Source organism: Arctopsyche grandis, chromosome 6 (genome assembly GCF_051622035.1).
Source record: "Arctopsyche grandis isolate Sample6627 chromosome 6, ASM5162203v2, whole genome shotgun sequence".
Taxonomy (NCBI): domain Eukaryota; kingdom Metazoa; phylum Arthropoda; class Insecta; order Trichoptera; family Hydropsychidae; genus Arctopsyche; species Arctopsyche grandis.
Genome location: NC_135360.1, coordinates 10,751,136 through 10,764,918, shown reverse-complemented (window position 1 = coordinate 10,764,918; position 13,783 = coordinate 10,751,136). Strand labels below are relative to the sequence as shown.

Here is a 13,783-nt window from a genome sequence, read left to right as displayed (position 1 = left end):
AGTTTTATGCGAAATTTGTATGCACATTGTATGTAGTAATGCCATATTATTCTTTGGCTGTAGTGAATATGCTTTTTATGATTAAAACTATTTATAAACCTTTTCACAAACATGCGAAGTAAGATGAAAGTTTGCAAAATACTTGGCACTTGAATACTGCGACGTAAATATTCCATTGGTCCTTACCTCCATGCTTTTGATGAGTTTCAACTTATTAGTTTTAATAGTAATAAGATTACTTAGAAATGAAAACAATATTTGATGGATAAATATGTAGAATCATTTTTATTTTTATTCAAACTGTCATGTATTCATATGTATGTAGGTTTATTCACTACCATGAAAAATAATAAGTAATACTCGTAGATAAATAGAGTTGACTAAAACATAATAATATTGATTGCATAAAAGTATATGGTGATTTTAATATTAAATAATTTCACATTGAATGTATTATATTTATATCTATGTACATAAATATATGCAAAGTATATAATGTAAAATCTAACATTAATTTTTGCTGAGATCCCCTCTGATTTTGGTTTTTATAACATGTTAAGTCTTATATAAATTCACAAAATGATTATTTGAGCTTTAAATAAATTATGTTAATGATAGGAGTAAAATTAGCGATAAGGGCACAAAAATGGTCGATTTTATGACCAGGGGTTGTATGGTAATTATTATACATAGGAAACCATTAGAACAATTCCAAAAAACAAGCAAACGAAAGCTTGTAAAAAAGGTTTATCTACGAAGTTAGATAAATAGCAAAAGAATTTTACCCGATGAGTATCCGTAGTGGGCAATTGCTTTCTTTATATTTTTTAAAGAATAATTATAATTTATATAATTATTACCAATACGACCATTGGCGACTTATCCCGCCCCAAAAGGATATTGCCCTATGCGAAATCCGAAGTCTACTTATTACTAGATATTGGATAGTCATTAGGGCAATGGATAAAAACAATACACCGTTCCAGTGTTCAAAGCAAGAGAGTAAAAAAAATATTTTTTTACGAAGTTTACAAGAAACCCTCTTGCACAATTTTTTTTTATAATACATTAAGCTATTATTTTTTTAATTTGAAACAGATAATTTTAATATTCAGGGCTAGAAATAGAAAGTACATTCAACCCTCTGATAACGCACTAAACCAGTTCAACAAAAAGGCGTAAGAATAAAGGAGAGTTAAAAAAATGAAAATGTAGGTGATTTCATACATACATATATGTATGTACATATGTATATTGCGTTTTTTTTACAATTCCAATCTTTCTTTTTTCCGTTTTCTTGCGGAACTGATATACATATGTATTGCGTTAAGAGGATTAACTATAGAGGAATATATCTATACAATAATTGAACTTTATTTTAGATATTATTCACTAAGTACACTGAGTTTGGCCACTTTATACTTTAAATAAATAGATACTGTTCACCTGAACCATTTTTTGTGCATAAAGCATCCGAACGCCGCCCTTTAGTTATGAGCACAGATCGGCGAACAAGTTTCTTTTACCCACAAATAAAGATAGCCTATAATGAAAATTTTATAAACTACAGAGTGAAAAAAGAAAAAGTTATAGGCTTTCAAACAATTAAAATCTGATAGCGAGAGGGTAGCGTAAAGGAAAAAAAACGATTGGAAGAGTGTGGATAAATACGGCAAATAGACGTCACCGAGAACGATAATGGAGTATTTTCAAACGTGTCTTTACGATTATCTTTTACCATCGTAATGGCGGATTTGATTTCCAAATACATATGTATATTGATGACCAAACCGAGCAATATGGCAAAGTTTGAAAACGATCGGAAGAGTGTGGATAAGAACCCAAATTTCGTCAGACGAAAAAATCGAAAGCTAAGAAGAGGCTAGTAAAAATGGTTCACTATTGTCATACAAAGCGAGAGAGCAAAAAAGTTTGACAATAGTGAACCGTCGATCTCTAGTTATGAGTGTACACTATTTTTATGAAAGTGAATATGTTCGAAATTAAAGTTGAAATAAGCATCCTTTACTTATCAAACTGGAACGATATAAAGCTAAAAATAAATTGTGTTAAATATTTCACACATGAAAATCAGGATCCCATAAAAAATGTCAAAACATCAATGAAATCATCGCAACCTTTAGGGCGAAATCACACAGCGGTGCATGTGGCACGTGGGTTTTTTTTTTAAGATAGTTTTAAACATATAGAAAAAATCTGACGTTCATGGCACGCATGCATGGAACATGGTCCAACGCGTCGTCTCAAAACGACCTATGTCGTTGTAATTATATGGTAGTATTAATTATATGGTAGTATTAATTATATGGTAGTATTTAAAACATTTTCGGTAAAACTGTATCCTTGCTTGACAGTGATCCCATATTTTTGCCACATGCACCGCTGTATGATTTCGCCCTTAAACTGTCATCAGTTTTGTGTGAGAAAAACCTATTAACTATGTTACATATTTGAATCACAAAAACCTAAACACCGCATATAAATAGCCCAAAGTTTATACGAATCGATAGTGCGTGCTGATGGCTTTTCGCACGACAGTTCGCGATATGCGCTTTTGTTTGGCGCGCCTGAAAGCTCCGCGCGACACAAAATCACACACACTCAATAAGTCAGTCAGTCGCGGAGCGTACTACAGTTGAGTCGCGCGCGCCACTACCCGTGCACCTCGTGGCACGCGAATCGCGATCTTAATCGCCTAGTCGATAGAGGCGCCAATCGTCTGCGGGGCGCCGGGCGTCCATCAGGCATCGCGCCTGAAAACAAACTGAACTCGCTGTAAGCGCCTTTCAGTGCTCGCGTGCCGTGCCGTGCGCTCGTGTCTCGACTCTACCTCACCGGTAATAACACTACACAATCATCACAACACTCTACACACTTTCGACTTTTGACGTAGAACTGCGTCCACTCATCAGGATACGCTACATTGTGTCGAATTTCAAATCACTAAATTCGAGTCTATCCGTCGTATAACGTTACACTTACGCGATCGAATGTCGCAATCGACAATCATCAGTCGGCCTGGTGATTCACAGTCAATATATGAAATTATTGTTGATGTTTACAAAACTTGCTTGAACTCAACAATCCTTATATTTCTAAACTTGGGTTTATATACATTTATACATACATACATCGACGTACCAATAGTTTGAGTGACGCTTTGTAATGATGGTCATTAGGGCGAAAACACACTAAGTTGATGCTTTCAAACATGCCCATATTCATGGCACACAGTTCCAAAAATCACCCCCTGGAGTGTTTTCGGTGATTTTATATCCTTGCTTGACAGTGATCGATAACGGTGAATCCCATATTTGAAGAAATGTAGGAGAAACTTGTTTATATGGATATACATACACGTGCGACCTTCCAAACATATTCGTGCACGTGCACAGCTAGAAGTTAAGGACGCATGACGTTTCATACCACTCTGTGTGTTTTCGCCCTTAGTTGAACTAGTGATTTACAGTCAACAATATTGCGCTAAAATTTGTATGAAATGATAATCGTATACGAAACTGTTTATGGTGTTTACAAAACTTATGAGAAAATGTTGACGATGATGATGAAATGAATTAATCTTTGCAATTCTAAGCTATTACTTATATATGTATTCTTGAAGGGTGGCGTTTTGTTACAATAAGTATGAATTCTAAGCTAGGGTGTGTTTAGTTCTACGTTTGAATCCGTAATGGTGACAGAAACAACTCAAATGTGTTATTTCGGTTGCACTTTCATTCATCGTAATTCAATACATGTAATGTTTATGTGTGTATAATGCATCAACGTTGTTGATGTTTCGACACGAGTGTAAACATTGCTTAACATTCGTAGTCAATAAACAAATGTATAGATTATTGTTATCGTGCAACGATCGCACTTTCGGATTTTGATATGTATTGTTTGAGGAATTGATTTCGAATTTTATAATAAGTAAAATCTCAAATGATGAGTTTGCGTGAAGATTTTTTCAAGTGTCAAATTTATTCAATGCTATTTTTATACGTAATTTATTCACAGTGTAAAACGGCTGTATTAAAGTATTTTAACACTTGTGTCAAATTAATATAATGAACAATCGATTGAAAGTTTTTCATGCCTTATTCACTTATGTGTGTTATTCAAGTATCTTTGGTTTTACTAATCAGGTGTTTCTAATCTAACTATTATAGCATACCCAATTTTAAGTGTTTCCTCTTCACACGTGTTAAACATTCCAATTTATTGTCATATTGAATAATTTAATATTTAATCTTATCCAAACTACATACTGCATATTTTGGAATTGTAAACTAAACAAATATTGTATAGGTGATTGTTCTAAATTCATACGCAACTTTAAGTTTATGTGTGAAATTTTTTTGCTTGACGAATTGATTGTTTGAGTTTTTGCATTCTTTCGCAAAGTTTTTTCGTCAATTTATATTTAACTTCAAACGATTCAACGAGTCCTACATCACAATTTGATATTTTATTCGTGAACGCATAATATCCAATTAACAAGCGGGAATACCGGTTCGCGCCGGTTTTTAAAGTTGTAAAATTGACCATTAACGAGATCGTCCAACAAATATTTTTCATAAGATTATTTTATTCTATATTTTATTTTATTTCATAGAACATGAACACTCGCCTTTACAGATCGCTCCAAAGCGACGGGTATACTTATATGTATACATATACATATACAATACAATCAATATATGTATGTATGTACATATATAAGTATTTTATACAATGCGAACCTCAAGACGCTGAATAACTTAAGATAGGAATGGAGATGACAATTGTTTAGGAACCCTTTCAATGAAAATCAGAAAAATTGGCAAACTTTGACTAGAAACGATCGACCTGAAGTCATAAACCAAGGTCTGGCCAGCAGCGGGACTCTAGTGGGACTCGAGCCCGTGACCGCTCTGCTCGAAAGCATTATATGCTAACTACTAGTCTATGCTGCTGGTTGTACATATATGTATGTCATTTATGGCGAGTTTTTTTTTTCCATTTTACGGACTATTTAATAAAAAATAAATACTATACACTAATAAATATCATATATGTATATTATACCGACTCTTCGCATACCTTTATAAATATTCACTAATAGTATATTAGAATGTATGTATATATGTACATACATATGTATATAATAGATCCATACAAGGATTTCGATCTGATTTATCTGTTCTAAATCACGATGATAATATATGGTCAAATCCTATTAGATAAACTCGTCGTTTTATCGTATCGTTGGCAACTTATTTTATTATATAGGTACTCAATGTTTGGTCGTCTGGCATTTCATTTTCAAATCAATTATTTATTATTGTCGGTATTAAGAGTACTTAAAGATTTTTGAATTTATTTTTTTTTCATTCATCGATGAATAGTGTAACGTCGCAAGGCCAGCACGTGTGTTGTTTTTTTTTTTCAAAGGCTATTTGAAAATGTAATTTTCCTACAAGCAGTTGTGTTCATTAATGTTTATGTATGTATGTATGTTGAATTTGTGTGATGTGAATCATATAATTTTATTATTTTATCAGTCACTTTTATGTGCTGCCATTATTTTTTAAAGATAAACATGTAAATAGTTGGACTTTGCGAATAATGTGTAACGATTACATTCAAAGTATGTATGCCGTTGATAACGTCAAAGCTACGTCAAGGACTATCTTATACATTTTTTTATGTAATAATTTCTTAATCGCTTATTAATTAACGAACTTGCATAATACAACTTGAAAAAAACAATACAAAAAAAACATAGCATCGATATTGTTTAGACATCATAATTGTGTATGTAACACGCGGATTGAGATACTGACGTATTTTTCATAGAATTTAAGAATGCTCTTTGATGTAAAACGCGATGTCGAAAAAAATGTGTAGAGGAAAAACCAGGAAAATTCGTGGTTTATGTAACTTACAGATAACTCATTATGTTAGCGGACAGAAGACGCGGGTAAACTGTAAATATAATTAAATGTATGCTTCCATTGTATGCATCGGCCGTGTTCAAACTGAGGTATCATAAATTATGATAAAATGTTATCATCATCATCATCATCTCTATGTATTGTCGGGTAGCCTCGGAATTTTTTACAATGCCTCAATTTATTACGAATTTTGTTGTGAATTCAATATATTTCTTCTAATTCATCATTTCATTTGTAATTATTAATTACTTACCAGGAGAATAGCTCAGTGGTTAGCGTATAATGCTAACAACTGAGGGGTCGCGGGTTCGACCCCTGCCACAGCATGGATGACCAGACCATGGATATATGTGAATCCAAGTCAATCGTTTCCTACCAGAGTTTGCTAATCTATCTGATATCATTGTTAAAACGACTCCTCACGTAATTTGTCACCTACCCTCTCTTTTTCACCTCTATATTACATACATTTGCCCATAGGTGTCGTCTTGGTGAAACTAGCAATGGCACCATTTAAAATAATAAAAGAAGTTTACTTATCTATAGGTATTGCTCAAAATTATACCCAAACATTGCTTATTTTAATGTATTATTTCCTTTCAATTTCATATTGATTTGCTAAACAAGAAGATTTTTTTTATTGTTTAAAAATTATTATAATTCTTTGAATTCATTCACACATTTGGTTGATAGGTTTATTGAATTAAGTTCAAGTAAATACCATTACCTTACATAAACTTATAATTTAATTAAAATTAAAATGTGTATGACGTAACTAACAATCAAGCGTATCTCTGAAAGAATTTAGCATTTATCACGCACTCTTTCGTGTAAATATTTACTCCTAGCCATGTTTTTGATAAGATACATTTGAATTCAGATCGTAGTCACGAAATAGTGATCAAAGCAATGATTTTGAATAGATAAGTAATTGAAGCATATATAAGAGCATCGTTTTGTTACATTTTGTTTACTTGCGTTTGCCCTCATGTACCTACTTATAATTTTCAAAATACTATATATGTATATATATATATATATATATATATATATATATATATATATATATATATATATATATATATATATATATATATAAATAGTTGTGAAAGATTTACTATGCAATGAAGTTTTCATTAGATTTTCCAAGGATTTTTCTGAATGTCAATTGATAGTGAAATGGATAGATTAGATTTTATTTATTCAAATTTTGTATGTACATTTGTATAAGACGGTTAATCTCTATTTTGAAATCATCAAGAAGATATGAAAAGTGCCGGAATTCAGATCCACCAACAATCTCTGACATTGACCTGATAAAACCGTTGACGAAAAATGACTGAAAATGTTCTGATATTACTTTGTGAAAAATTTCACACTGAAAACGTCCCTTTCAGTAATCCTTTCCTATCGAATCGGCTAGTCCACGTTCGTGTAATTGGTATCGCGTGATGATAAGTGAACGGGGCATCTGTCGCACAACGATCATCATCATCATCGGCACGATCATCATCTCGTGTGGCGTCCATCGGAGAATCGCGTGTGCGTAACTGACATAATGTCCGCACGTGGTGTATGGAAAGTCGAAACCGTTATTATGTCGCGAATCGGTTCAACATCGTTCTTTTATGTTTACGTTTGGACGACCTTCGTTGTTTATTTTTTATGCTCCCTCATATCATACATTCATGTTGCATTTTCCATGATTGACATACACTTGACGGTATTACCGTGAGATAAGTTTATGAGAACAATTGTGTAATTAGCGAAACGACGATAAAATATTGTACAGCTTGTGTTTATCGTTGACATCTATGGTTATTGCTTTGATTACGTACGTGGCTTTTATTGCTGCGACACTACATGCAATTAACTGTCGTTTCCGATGATGTTCTAATTAATATTTAATTAACACTTGCTAAAATGTTGATAAGTGATATTTTGAAATCGATCAGTGGGATCATTAATCGAATGCGATCGTAATTGATTCTTCCTGTGCGTTGCTATTAAATTTGATTTTGATTGAAGTGTCGTCAGAATCATTTATTTGTTATTGAAATGTTTTGAATTGATGGTTCATCGATTTATTCATTATTTATCTGCTATATAGATTTTTTTGCTTGTTTGACTTTGTGCAAAATTTTACAGTATTCAATTTTATATATTTTACCATGGTGCCATTACAGTTTCCCTAATCGACAACTATGGTATTAAACTTGTACATATATAAATTTATAGATAAATTTGAAATCATGATGATATAATGTAGGATGGTTTTTGCCAATTTGATGAGAAACTGTTTCAACTGTTTCGTTATAAATTGGCAAACTTTGATAGGAAACAATCAACTTGGATTCACAAATATCAAAGTCTGACCAGTAGCAAATTGTTTTCAATCGAGGTCCACCCGGGAACCTATAATTACGCAACCACCGAGCTATACTGTGGCTTTCAGAACCATTAGTTTGAAAATTGTTTGTTTCAGAAATTTGGAATGTGATGGTGATATAAATAAAAACAAAGAAGGGTTTCCGTTAGCTTCGATAAAGAGAAGCAAAAAATTATAAAATATTTTTTAGAAATTTTAATCATTCGAATGTATTTACTTTGATACGTTTTTTCTGGTCAAAATTATTTATAAGCATGCATATGTATTGTTACTTGATATTTTAATGTTAAAAAAATGAAAGTTTGAAAGTGCTGGAGCATGTTCTACCGTAGGATTAGTTCGACAAACTATTTGTTTGCAATATTGAAACAAAATTAAATATAAATCTACATATATATAATCCGACAGGTTTATTCTCAGTGGCGGTGCGTATCGGAATCAATGAGCAATGAATACATTTTCATTGATTTTCTCTTGACAATCGAGTTACTTGTGTGTATGTAAAGTACATAGAAGAGACTATGCACCGAGGTCGAATATTTCTGTTGTAATTGACATTATTATTACCAGTAGTAATATGTTGCATATTGTTCGCAATTGTCAAACATTATATATAAATATATAACGTATGTACAGTGCATAGTATGTAGTAAATTTAATCCGAAAGAGCATGTAAATGGTAACGTTTTCTAAGACTGGTTTTCCATAAGGAAAACCGAGATTTTCTAAATATTTTCCTATTGGTGTATAAAATAATTGAAAAATCCGTATTAAATTCCAACTATAAATCTTCTTAGATAATGTTATAGTATAGTTTCCTAGTAGCTACCTTCTTGATTTTACGCAGAACTTTCCGAATTTTCCATGAATAAATTTACATATTGGAGTATCTTTATTTTTTTTCCCGAAGAAATCAAGAAGTCGAATAAGTTAAACTGTGCTTTGTCCTATATAAGTATCACATTTTATGACATTCGTCATCAACTGCCGGATAAAAGCCTATCCAATACGCTTTTAGTTGTCTCCGTTTTGGGCAACTGTCATTCATCTCATCCCACACATTTTTCTAATTTTACTCACCTATCTCCCTTCTGGCCTTCCTTGCACCCTTTTAAATTCTTTCGAGTACCATTCGAGCACTTAATTCGTCCCTCTATCGTCCTTTTATCGTTCTTCTAGCTACGTGATCCGCTCATTGCAGTTTCAGTCCATTTATTATCTCCATTGTATCAACTACCCTTATACAGGTTTTTCATTTCAAATTGACCCTTTTTCATTCCAAATTGACCCTTTTTTCATTTCAAATTTACCCCTTTTCAATGTCATAAACGTATTCCTATTTCTATCTCTCCTCTTTATGCCAAGCATACAGCGTTCCGTACTTTTTTGAGTGCTTTGGACTTTATACAGCAAACTGGCATACAATGCACAGATTTCACATCCATACATATGTACATATATTTTATTTATTTATACTTTGGCGGCATAGCCGATGTACGCAATTTTTATATTTTTTCACGATGTCGTATTCGGGTTGCTATTCAGTGACATATATGGTATTAAACTTGTACATGTGTATATTTATAGTTTGTAAAGTGGTGACAGAGTAGGATGGTTTTGCGAATATGATGAGGAACCGTTTCCACAACTAAATCAGATAAATTGGCACAATCTTATAGGAAACAATCGTCTGGGAGTCATAAATATCCAAGTTTGACCAGCAGCACTACAGACAATACTCGAAAGAAATTATTTTCCATCAAGATCAACTCACGGAATCAAACTTGGCAACCTTTCGGTGGTTAGCATTAACGCAACCACCAAGCTATGCTGCTAGCTAAATATACGCTGGTATATGTATAACCCTTAATTTTTTTTCACGTTTAAACACATGTACATGTACATCTATTCATCTAATTAGACTGAAGGATATGTATAATTATTGATCACATTCACTTAATAGTTTAAAACAACTCGTTGTTTTACAATAGTTTACGTTTCAGTATAGTAGTTTTCAATGCTATTTTGTTTTGATTTTTCAAAATAAAATAGTATTGAAACTACTATACTAAATCGTAAACTATTATAAACAACAATAGTTTTAAACTTTTTAGTGAATGTGACCAATAATTATACATATCCTTCAGTCTAATTAAATAAATAAATGTATTTGCGTGTCCATAATGGTTCTCTTATTCAATACTAACCGATAGCAGCTCATACCAGCCAATCTCTCGCTCATTTATATTCTACTAAAAATAAAACTGATACTGTTATTTTAAAGTTCAGTTTAATTTACGCTTATATATGTATGTATCTACAATAGATATAGTAGAAACCGGAATCGGTCGTTTATATATATATGTAATACAAAGATATTCAAATATGTTAAACGCATTTTCCTTACCGGTAAAATAAATGTATTCGTTTTGTTTCACCCATTCGTACATTAACGGCGTTTATTTTTATTTAATCTTTGATCGAAACGGTGATTTTCTTGTACTTCAAAGTGGAATCGACCGAGAGTGCTTTGTTCACTCGAGCACGCTAATATCACACGATTTCGTTTTACGATATCGAATTTAGCCGGGAATCAATCATTGACGACTAGTGACGATGCCGTGTTCGGATAATCCCGCACTCGACGATTATACGATGTTAATAACATAATTGATGACTATATAATCCAGTGCGATAAGACTTATTTAGTTCCACTAATACCCCAAATTTATCGTCCTTTGGGGCGCGTCTCCGATTTGGCAATTATTTTGATAGTGAACAATGTTTCGTCAAAGTACTATACATACATATGTATGTCTGTATAAGTGCATCATGTCAAAGGTCGATTGTTTATGTGCATTGTGAATGAGTTATTAACACGAATATTTGTTCGTTTTGAACAATAATATCCTATTATTTGAATAGTTGTATTTGTTATCGTTGATTTTAATTTTGAAATTTAATTCAAAGTGATAATTTGTATTTTTTCCATAGTGAAATGAATAATGAAAATGAAACATACATTTGTATATATATTTGTATATATTTATATATGTACATATGTACTGACAATATACATATACAGTCGTGGACAAATGTATTAGGCCACTTGCAAAAAATGATTGTGAATGAAAATACTGGCGTATTGTTTTTAATTTAAATTTTACCATAATGCCATTATGGGTTTTACCCCTCAGTGACACCTATGGTGTTAAGCCTGTACATATATAAATTTTAAATCATATTCAAATAGTGATGATATAATGGGTAGGATGGTTTTGTCAATTTGACGAGGAACCGTTTCTACAATAAAATCAGATAAATTTGCCAACTCTGATAGGAAACGATCAACTCGGAGTAACAAATATCTGAATCTGAGCAGTACCACTACATATAATACTCGGAATATTTTTTTTTAACAGAGGACAACCCACGGGATCGAACCCGGTAACCTCTTAGTGGTTACCATTAACGCAAACACCTAGCTATGTATACTGCTACCTTTTGAAACAATCACACCTGCATCGTATCTTACTAGGATTTTCTCTATTGTTTAGTCCTACTTTCCTCTTATCATTAAAATATATACGAAATTATCCTTTTTAAGCAAATCAGTGTTTCGAAAGAAGTGATTTTGTTGCGTTGTCTTTGTTTTTTTTTTTAAATGAAGTGTATGTTTTTAAATGGGCTCAGACCATTTTAGTCCATTTTCAAGGATCGGATAGAAATAACTTTCAAACTACATACTTAAATTTTCGCGATGTGCGACGATATTTAAAGTATATTGTCATATTGGTTCTATAAAAATCGATCAAAAACTAGAAGAATATAGAAGAGAACACTGTTTCAAGATCTCATTTTAATGACCATATAAATTTAAAAATCCCAAAAATGAACCTTCCGAACTAGTTGAAGAAGTGAAAAAGGAAGAAAATTTTCATTACGAATCGTAATAGTGTTTTTCAATTATTTATATAAATAACTCACTCGTAAAAAAACATCAGTAGGTGATTTATTAAAACGCAAAAAAATCAAACATCTTACATTATTTATAATTGAGAGTGAATTAATCTTTGTTATTTAAACTTTATATAAATAAATAAAGAGCACATATATATACATATGTATTCGAATTGACATTTATCTTTTTATATGCATATGTACATATATGGTTATATTATATGTAGTCCGTTAAGAAATATCGAATGAGCATGCAATAAAAAACCATTTTCAAATTTCATAATAGTAGCCTATGAGCATTTTTTTTGCAACATATCCGATTGTCGCTAAAAATCCGTTAATTGGAACGGTCGTTAATCACGAACACTCGGGTGTCCAATTTCGCGTCTTTTGATACGTCGTGAGTGTTAAACGTACGTCTGAATTGAATAATCCAATTGAATTCGCCAGACACGTTGTTACCTGGTTCCCAATTGAGGTGATGTTGACTTTGACGACCTCTCCGATGTTCCGAGTGATAATTAACTTGCATGTTTTGAAAATTTTCACGTTTTTTTTCATCTACTTATACACTATATTTGATACATTAGTGTATCGGGTGAAATATTTCGCAACGTTAGCACGGTAGTTCAAATCGAATATTGTGTCAAGATTCAAAGGTCACAAGGTTACCCATATATTAGATTTATAGTAATGTTCAGTTTTAGAACATCCGCTGAATATCAAAAACTCGTTTTATTTGATGCACTGTGCGATGTAAAATTTTTTATTACATTTTATTACCGCGCGTTCAAATCGCTGGAAGTAAATGTTAAAAGTCTAAAAAAAGTTCTGACATTACATATATATGTATGTGTACATGTGAATTAGCCTATTATATGTAATTTAATTAATTTGAGTATATAATAATGATACAATTAACTTCATTTAGAAAGTTAATTGTAGATCTCGATCCTTCTTATGAACTCCTATATATGCGATTACTATTGATCAGAATATCTTCTAGAAGTCTGGGTTCATTTTTACCTACCTTCGTCTGTCTTGTATAGGCTCCTAAACCACTCAACCGATTACGATGGCACTTTCAGGATTTGTTGTATGCAAGTCCGGGAAGATTACTGTGAAAAAAAAACGGGAAAAAACCTCTTAATAATATTCGTAATTACAATTTTACCGACGCGAAAGTATGAAGCGCCATTGTGTAGTCAAGGAAATGTGTTTGTTGGCAACCAAGTTAACAGGTTGGTTTATGACGACACAGCGTTGAGTTCCAACCATCACTTGAAACAGGAACGGAAACGACAACAGGAATTGCATGCCTTATTCTGGCATTGGAACGCATGCCGGGTTCAGCTAGTTTTAGGGGTTTGGTGCATCCGCTCTAAAATCGCCGAAAAAACGAACGACAGATTAACAGAACGGCAGCTTTAAACGTAATTCTCGTTTTCTCGAATGATAGATTGCACATCGGATG

The 13,783-nt window shown here is 32.4% G+C and overlaps 1 protein-coding gene across 4 annotated transcripts in view; it reads left to right on the top strand.

Annotated features, from left to right (window-relative positions):
- Window positions 1-13,783, top strand: part of Mitf (transcription factor Mitf) — a 101,979-nt gene that overhangs the window by 31,860 nt on the left and 56,336 nt on the right. For 2 of the 4 annotated variants that reach the window (XM_077432189.1, XM_077432188.1), the window contains exon 1: window positions 2,632-2,858. The exons of the other annotated variants lie outside the window; for them this stretch is intronic. The gene's annotated coding sequence lies outside the window, so the exon portion shown is untranslated. Of the gene's footprint in view, window positions 1-2,631; window positions 2,859-13,783 lie in introns of those variants that run through there. 4 annotated transcript variants of the gene reach the window in all.